Raw genomic sequence first — 224 nt, 5'->3', positions numbered from 1 at the left:
TATGCAGGTACAAATAAGTCCACAAGACATAAACACACACTCACACAAACATGTTAGGCCACATGCTGTACTCACCACACCGATGGGTCACCGGTCAACCGCAGCTGATCATCCAAGAGGAATTGGAACCTGGCTCTTGCGTCACGACTGCCTGTGTCCCAGAGTGCGCATGCGTATTCGCGCAGTACAGTCAGGTAAACAGAGTTTACCTGACACGCGCGCGC

The sequence above is a fragment of the Penaeus monodon genome, chromosome 33 (genome assembly GCF_015228065.2).
Source record: "Penaeus monodon isolate SGIC_2016 chromosome 33, NSTDA_Pmon_1, whole genome shotgun sequence".
Classification (NCBI taxonomy): Eukaryota; Metazoa; Arthropoda; class Malacostraca; order Decapoda; family Penaeidae; genus Penaeus; species Penaeus monodon.
The sequence above is the reverse complement of the archived record's forward strand: the minus strand, read 5'-3'. Positions refer to the sequence as shown.